General features: G+C 36.4%; 1 long non-coding RNA gene across 1 annotated transcript; it reads right to left on the bottom strand.

Annotated features, from left to right (window-relative positions):
- Nucleotides 1–3,949: 3,949 nt before the first annotated feature.
- LOC134226924 (uncharacterized) lies at nt 3,950–4,642 on the bottom strand. Its single transcript, XR_009983579.1, has 3 exons — nt 4,547–4,642; nt 4,406–4,476; nt 3,950–4,352 (listed from the first exon to the last, which is right to left on the bottom strand). It is a non-coding gene; the product is annotated as an uncharacterized LOC134226924 (long non-coding RNA).
- Between the last annotated feature and the right edge of the window lie 2,363 nt (nt 4,643–7,005).

Below are 7,005 nucleotides of genomic sequence, written 5' to 3'. Positions count from 1 at the left end.
GAAGTTCTATTTCTCGATATCTCTCCCTATGTCGATGGTTTCCTCGGTCCCTCTAATCTACATACATTTTGGATGTCTACATCTCGATAACTTCCCTATTTCTAAATCTTTCAATCCCGATGTGTTGTAATCGTATCTTGTTCTGGATTCACTCTCCTTACATCGATATGTTCAAATTTTTAGGCTACTAGACCATATTTGGACGATAACAATACAGATCAACAGTAAGTAATGATATTTGGTTTGTTGTCGTTTTTCATAGCAACAAGCTGTTTTGGATCTAGTACCAATTTAAATTTTCCTTCCATTCCTCAATCTCTCCCTATATCGATGGTCCCTTCAATATCGAGATGTGGAGAGCGACTGTAGTATAATCCCGAGCAAGGTCGGGTACGTTCAACTAGTTTTTCTTGCGAAATCGTCGAAAAATAATCTATTAAATCCCAAAAAATATCTGATATTGGATACGACATCGAGAAAGCACAAAAAATGGGCGTAATTAAGTTTAGCCGAAATATCTCATCGTAATGCTACGTTTTGAGAGGGCAAGTGAATTGAACAACTTAGTTGAATGCAATTTACTTGCCAAGAGTTGAACTTGTTCAACTTACTGTCCGTTCAAGTGAGTTGAGCGAAGGTGTTTGGATGCGTTTATTCCAAGCGACTTGTTCAATTCACTTTCCATGTCTAAATGTAACAAAATCATCATACTCATTATGATCATAAGCGCAACATAACAAAACGCAATCGGATGAGTGTCATCTTCATGGCTTTCCACTCAGGATACATATTCATTCAATTAATGGTGGGCAGCGAAAAGTTTTCAATTCATAATAAGTTGAAACGCTGGTGTTAAGTTCCAATAGGAATGTAGGACACCGAAGATCAATAAGAATGATGCATTGGAATAATATCGATAATATTCAGAAAGAATTAATCAAATTTCTTGCTGAAGAAAATGATAGAAATGTTTACAGTGGAACAATCATTTTAATGTTTGCGGAACGGCTTTCACAGTTTGAACGGCTTTCACTGCGTCCATTTCACAGTTTGAACGTTTGAAGCAAAGGTGTAGTTTGTCTGCTTAGCACTGCTTCATCGAAATATTTACAGTAGTGTTTGCATTTAACAAAGTCGATATTCCGTTAATCGATTTATTGAAAAATGTATGGACATCCCCACACTGTAAAATGTCATCGAACAACTGTAGGACTACTCACCGGAAGATGGCAGGAGGGTTTTCTAGCACGAGCTAGAAAAAAACATGTTTAGATTCCTCTTTGCAAGCTAGATGATGTTGTTATCACCGGCAAATTGTTCGCCATTTCGTTGTATGGGAAAACTCGAAGTGAACCATATTGTTAATATAATATATTTGGTTAAACGATTAGCAGCAGAGTAGCATGTATACAGATCGAGAAAATGTTGCCTAAAAACAATTTCAGCGATTGATGTTGCATAAAAGTTAGCCAACAGAACATGCTAATAGATGTTTGAATAATGGTTGAAATAATGCTGAAGGCATATTTTTTAAGCTTATGTGCTAAAAGATAGATGTATACCTCTTTCTAACGTTTATACAGCATGAATCTGAAAATAGCGTTAGTAAAACAACCTATAGGGTATGCGAAGAAGCACATCCATAATTTTCTTTGTTATTTACATATGTCAAAGTGACGGTGATGACAGAGCAGCGGCCATTGAATCAGGAGATCAGGAGTTCGAATCTAGGTAGCAACAAAATTGATATTTGAGTTCTCACAAAAAAAATAAAATAAACTCCGAAATTTACTCTCCTCTTAAATTATATTTAATCAAATTGAATTCAGTGGCTGTATAAAACTTATTTAACCAGATTCAAAACATCTGAATAAGCGCCATTGAAGCGAATTATATTACTAAATGGTTTAGTAAAGATTGAGAAAAAATTGTGTAACATGCTTGTAGAGTAGTTGTGCAGACACGTCAAAAACAGCTGAATAGATTCGCCAGATTTGCTGGTAAAAGCATTGACTAGAAGTTCTTGATCATATGTATAGCACACATATTCAGCTTGAAGCCGTATAGACGAGTTGAAATAACATTTACATTGACATTAAATGTTAGTTGGGTTAGTTTCAGTAGTATAAGTGTTTCGGTTTGAATAACACGGAGATATGCACCCCGCTGTACATTGTGCTTGTAACCCATACGATATGATTCTTGGTTAAAAGACTCCCAAGAGGTTTTTCAAGTATACCAAATTAAACAATGTTTTACAGATTAGTGATACATTCTAGCGCACATCGTATAAGCACAGAGAAACAGACGTCTCACTTAGAACAAAATGCAATCAAAATCATCGTCACGGAAGCATTATCGCCCAGTGCTAAATGCAGTGTGTGTGGTCAAACGGCAACCAGATGGCGATAGTGTGCAAACGTCAAACACAAGCAAATCCGATGGAAGCGCCATCGGTGGCCGATTGACCACCTACAAAAATTTGAATCCACCGTTAAAAAGGTGAACGATGGAACATGTGTTGAGTGAGACGTCTGTTTCTCTGTGGTATAAGCATGAAAAGTATTCGTGTAAGAGAAATATATTTGCAATCGATTTAACAATTCGTAGGGTTTCTCACCCCATTCCCGGCCTAACATGCGCACGACTGCATTATTTAATTGATATTTATGACTAGGGGCAACTTTTCTGAATTTTGTGGGCCGTGTAATATTGCGATGGGGTTCACCTCTGCTTCAAAAATAGTTATTCTTGCTAAACACCGCTTTAAAAAGCTTTTATTTGATTTAAATTAACATGGCGCAGCACTCATTTCAGTCATAGGCGATTGCTTATCCGGCATACCCCAAATCTCCTCGGCATACGCAATATTTTACTCAATCTCTCAACATCTTACTCTCATTCTCTCTCTCTCGGGACGGTAGAAAATGCGACGTAAACAAAAATATGCACGTTCCACGACAACAAGATGCCAGATGGTATTATTCATAATCATTTTTATTTGGTTGAGAAAATATATTTACTCATCCAAATTTCTTCCAAACACTTAAAAACAATATCTTTTCCACCTTTTGAAATCGAGAGAATTATAAATAACATGATAGCGTCAACGTATAAGCACAGACAAACAGACGTCACAGTTTGAACATTTTTCAAAAAAATCCATCGTCCAACTTCTCTACCACCATCTTGCGAGCATGTTGCACGAAACAATGTTTCGTATGGCATTGTCACCAGAAGGCGCTGGTGTCAAACTCGAAGGATTACGACGCTAGCGCCTCTAGTTGTGAAACGCGCAATCGATCAAATTCAAATTGATCGTTGAAGTCATGGTCGATGGAAATTTCTCTAGTGTTACGTCTGTTTGTCTGTGGTATTAGACAGTTTTCCTATTAACGATGAAGGATTATCTTCATACTAAAATAAGACTTATGGTCTTTTGGCAGCACTGTACAGCTAGAAGTTCTTGGGCCGAGGTGATTTTTTGTTCGGTTTGAGGATACATTTTTAAATGTATTCCAATATGTTTATATAAAATCTAGTGATACGAACAATTACAAAAGATTGAAGTGCGTGAGTTTAGCATTATTGTGTAGTGATAAACAGCCTGAAGCAATGGTTGTATCGAGCACTGTGACGATTTTCAGGTAGGTGTTTATTTGATGATACCGTTTTGTAAAAGTGGAAAGAATCACTCCGGCTCAGTGGTGTTGCAACGAAGAGCAAAATTTTGAAATCTACATTTTTATTTTCTATAATTGGATCGATTAGGAGTGAAATAAATGGTTGAAAAATATTGAGTATTGTGCGAGATAAATAGGAGACTTTTTTAAAATGATCAATCATAAACCTATGGCTACTAAACAGTATAAATCATTAGCTTTCTGTGTAGTGAGCCGGGAATGGGGTCCATAGGCCCAAGTAGTGATTTACCCTAGGTGTTTTACTTTACATCTATTTTTTTTTAAATAAAGATTTTTATAAAATGCCTGGTTAGTCATATTTGTCACCTATGCATAGCATTTCTCTGCTAACTTATGGTCATCATTTTTTGTGCTTATGAAAAGTCATCAATTCTAAGCTTAGCTTAAAGCACCCGTGGAGTACATAATACCAAGGAATTGATGCAGGTAACTGTGCCGCACGTTCTGCCCCCCCATGCATGGCGCATGTTGAGATCCGCTTTCCGAGTCTGATTTTCGAAGAAAGCGACTTGCATTTATTACCTCTCGTAAACGCAGCTCAACGTAGATCCATGTTGTAAAATATAGCTGAAAATATACTGCTGGGTGCATATGTCCGTGTTACTTAAGCCGGAGTACCTCAGCCATATTCTTATCCGACTACTGAAACTAATATAAATCACTACACTGTGCTGTACCATTAGTACCTGAGACGTTAGTACCATTGCGTATTAGTTTCCTTTGTGCAGATAGGACATTCCAGTCAAATTGTGCAGTGGAGAATTACGTCAAGCTGAAATACAGAAATAATGAATGTTTTGATCATATCTGAAAATAGTTTTTAATTAAGAAATGCTTGTTACGAATTTGTTTTTTCCAGATTTTTACGTTTCGTGACATTTTTTTAGGGAATAAATAAACAATGTGAAATGGTTACTAAGCTACAACAAGCGTCGGAAGCAGGTCAGCGTCGGAAGCAGTTACTGTCAGATTTCTTTATGGCAGCCGCCATTATGGCGAACGTGGAAAGCTGGATTGGAACCGACCGTTCGAAATTGTCGCTCCTTGAACGGTCGTCGAAATCGCCGTTTTCACCTTCACACCCGTCTTCATTCGCGAAGTCGAAGCAAAATTCTTCACACAAACAATGACAATTCTTTATGGGTTTTTACAGTAGAGCAACAGAGAGGAGGAGATGGCGGCCATGTTTCACTCAAACTCTGACAGATAGCAATGGGATTTCCCATAGGAGGGAAGAGCAGAATTTGCTTCGACTTCGGGAATAGTAAAATCTGTCAAAACTGACAAGTCTGACACGTGCTTTTTTTTCCTCGGACTTCTCTTTCTTTTTCCGATGTTTTGACCAAGATTTTTTTATGTATACAGGTTATCCGACTTGTCAATATCTCCAACTCAGCCATCTTGGATTTTTGTATGGAATTTATGCTCGTTTATTTACGTTTTGCACTGAAAATTTATGTTTCCCCCCCCCCGCTGGTTATTCCCATCTACTGACGAAGTCGGATAACCTGTACATAAAAAAAAATCTTGGTTTTGACATCTGATTTGATACACAAGGAGCAAAAAAACAAGGTAACCCGGATAAAAATTTACAGTTCCTTGTATGGTATGATCCATTGGAATTCAATTGGTTGTATGGTAAATAATACAATCTATTGTACTTTTATTGTAGATTTTTCACGGTTGTAAAAATCCTTTATTGTACTTACTTTAAAAGTACAATACATTTAAATGTGACCGATACATTCTATAATATTTTAGTTGTTCGCTTATGTTTTATATTGCTCATCCAAAAATTAAACAAATTATAAAAGTATTCCATCTCGGTGATCAGATAATCCGTTTTAAAGAAAATAAAAATATAATTTTAGAATATTTCATTGATTCATTATGTTGATGGAATAACAATTGAAAACAATAAAATAACAATAACTTTCATTGTTACATGAAAATTCTACCGATTTTCAAATATATGTTTTAATTGCAGGTCTTGAAATATTCATGTTCTGATCAATTTAAATTTAAAAATTCAAAGGAACAAAATCTTTCACTTTTAATTTTACTTGGAGAATGACTTGATTTAGATGAGCGTGTACAATTTTGTTTGTGATTAGTGAGAAGACGAAGTAAACGAAGTGTTCCTTTTATAATCGTCTATCCGGTACAAAGTTAGTACGCTTTTTATATCGAAGTTGGATTTTTCTCCAGATACAGATCCAGATCCAGATACAGATTTTCTCCCAACAAACATCAATTAGTTTGACAGATAAAATTTCGGAAGAAAGTTCGGTTCGGAAGTCCCGACTTCCGAGTTCTAAGTTGATGCTACGCCGACAATAAATACTGATTCTGCGAGCAAGCAACGGCCGATCATTTCCCGCTGTACCGTGGTGAGTATCTATCAAGGTATCTATATTAGTGTTATCATCATGATACCGGATCATTTTGATGTGGGATATATCTTTCAATACGTAAAGAAAAAAACTTATAAATTAAAACCTTATAAGCAACAACCTATTCGAAAATATCAATACACTAAATTCATTATGCCATCTGATGAATGATCCCATACCAAAAAGCAATAACATTAATAAGTTAATGAAAAGTATAAGTTTTGGAATGTATGTGCCTAGTAACATTATTGTTTTTTACGTGAAAGACTTTCAGGAAGGGGTCCCTTGATTTACACCGCCGAAGCAGTTCGCAGATTTTTTATTAACATGTATCCTTGTTCCTTTTCAGAAATTGAATTAATGATAAAACACTGCTGCATGCCACCATCACTGATGATTCAATATCGTTCGGCGACTATCATCGAGCTATATCACCAACGGGATACAGTAGCCGTTCGATAACTGCAAAATGTTTACTTTTCAGATAACGAATGCCGTTTGATAACTGCAACGCATTTTAGACGTCAAACGGTTGTCAGTCGACGTCAGGGTAGATGCAATAAAAGTGCATCTAATGGTGCAGTGCAATGCAGCTGTCATTAAGTTTGACATCAATTTGAAGTTTGGCGGTCCGATAACTGCAAAATTGTTGCAACTATCGAATTGCAGTTAAAAAGCGTTGCAGTTAAATGACTTGCAGCCATCGAACGTCTACTGTACAATAAAAAATTGAACAGGTAACTTTTGTTTTTCTTCTCGGCTTATACTTTTTGTAAGAAACCTGACATGATCTTATAATTTACGTCTTCCACAGGAAAAAAATGCGAGCAGCATTAGTTGCAGCGGCTTCAGTGAGTATAGCCGGTTGCATCATTGGCGACTGAAATCTACGTTTATGAATCCCGGTC

Source organism: Armigeres subalbatus, chromosome 3 (assembly GCF_024139115.2).
Source record: "Armigeres subalbatus isolate Guangzhou_Male chromosome 3, GZ_Asu_2, whole genome shotgun sequence".
NCBI lineage: Eukaryota > Metazoa > Arthropoda > Insecta > Diptera > Culicidae > Armigeres > Armigeres subalbatus.
The sequence above is the reverse complement of the archived record's forward strand: the minus strand, read 5'-3'. Positions and strand labels throughout refer to the sequence as shown.